This window comes from Olea europaea, chromosome 7 (assembly GCF_002742605.1).
Source record: "Olea europaea var. sylvestris chromosome 7, O_europaea_v1, whole genome shotgun sequence".
NCBI lineage: Eukaryota > Viridiplantae > Streptophyta > Magnoliopsida > Lamiales > Oleaceae > Olea > Olea europaea.
The window spans coordinates 19,648,220-19,649,592 of NC_036243.1; the positions used below are offsets into that span (position 1 = coordinate 19,648,220).

At 33.1% G+C, this 1,373-nt stretch overlaps 1 protein-coding gene across 3 annotated transcripts in view; it reads left to right on the top strand.

Annotated features, from left to right (window-relative positions):
* The first annotated feature begins 176 nt into the window (after positions 1-176).
* The window catches only part of LOC111397314 (probable disease resistance protein At5g63020), a 15,023-nt gene continuing 13,826 nt past the window's right edge, over positions 177-1,373 (top strand). The window contains exons 1-2 of one of the 3 annotated variants that reach the window (XR_002703218.1): positions 177-1,006; positions 1,094-1,140. The gene's annotated coding sequence lies outside the window, so the exon portion shown is untranslated. Of the gene's footprint in view, positions 1,007-1,093; positions 1,141-1,373 lie in introns of those variants that run through there. The other 2 variants (XR_002703217.1, XM_023024163.1) reach the window with 2 other exon arrangements.

Below are 1,373 nucleotides of genomic sequence, written 5' to 3' on the forward strand. Positions count from 1 at the left end.
TTTCTAATTTATCTTTTTCAAACTTAATTTCTTTTTTATTTTGAACAACCTTTTTTATATTATATGGTCCTCTCTTATATTTGGGTTTTTTTATTTTATAATTATTCATTAATAATTCTTTCAAATTTTTAGAAAAATTACTTGTCAATTTTTTAAGAACTTAGATAGAAGATTTTTATTTTGAAATAGGTTGTTTTTAATATTTGTTTAAGGGTATTTTAAGTAGTTACAAATGTTTGGAAAAGTCAAGGGCTAATTTGGAAAATGGCCTCTTTTATTTGGGTCAATTTCATATATTTCTCGTGATACCCACGTGAACCACAAATTGTATTGTCTACTATCATTCAGTGTGGGGCCGGAGATGATGTTTGAAAAAATTGAAAATTCAAAGGTAATCTAAGAACGGAACTGCAATGATTTTGTAGGAGTGCGCCTTGTAGGGCATATAAAGATGGATTGCTCACCGTCGAATATATTAATGCCTTTGTTTGGCCCCATTTTGTAGGAAAAATGTATTTTTGAATAGTGTATTGATGAAAAATGTGTGGTTAAAAAATAAGAAAAAATTTTAGATTTATGTGTAATATTATTTTATTGAAAAATGTGTGGTTGAAATTATGTCAAAACACTGTAAAATAATGTATTTTTCCTGAAGAATGGAGTTCAAACAGGGGCAATAATTTATTAGCTTAATACATATCAACTATTTGATAGTTAAACTGCATTGTAGATCAACAAAAAGCATCTGTCCAAATCCTTTCCATTAAAGGAAAGGAATTATTTTTAGTGGAATATAACTATTTTCCAGTGCTTAGTCCACTCAAAAAATTAAAATGATAATTATCGTAGAGATATTTTGCTCCTTTGCTTCAATAATTGCATTGATAATTCTTAGTGCTTTCCTGACTCGATGGGGCCCTCCCTTTGGTTCAGTAATTGAATTTTGGTTCTTAATTATCGCTTTCCTCGAAAGCCACGAAACAAGCTTCTTCCGTGAAGGTTTTTGGTAAGCGTCTGTCAACGTCGTACTAAAAGAAAGTGATACAACTTCACACACTACAGCTTTCTTTCACCTCTTTATTCTATTCTAAAGGTTAAACCCCAAGCTTGAAGTTTTCACCGTTTCGTCACTAGAGCTTTTTTTATTATTATTATTTTTTTTAACGAGGTGTCCCAGCTTGCGCTAGATTATATCCTCGTCCCTGAACCTCCGGCCCCTCAGCTGCTCAGGGAGGTAAATCGCAGGATGTGCCCTTGTTGGTTCCCAGGTTTCCACATGGCTTTTACTCATTCCCCAAAGGGAGCCTCCTCCATGGTGATTAATCCACCAATAATTCCTCCTTTATTGGATCAAAGGTTCCCACCAGGAATCG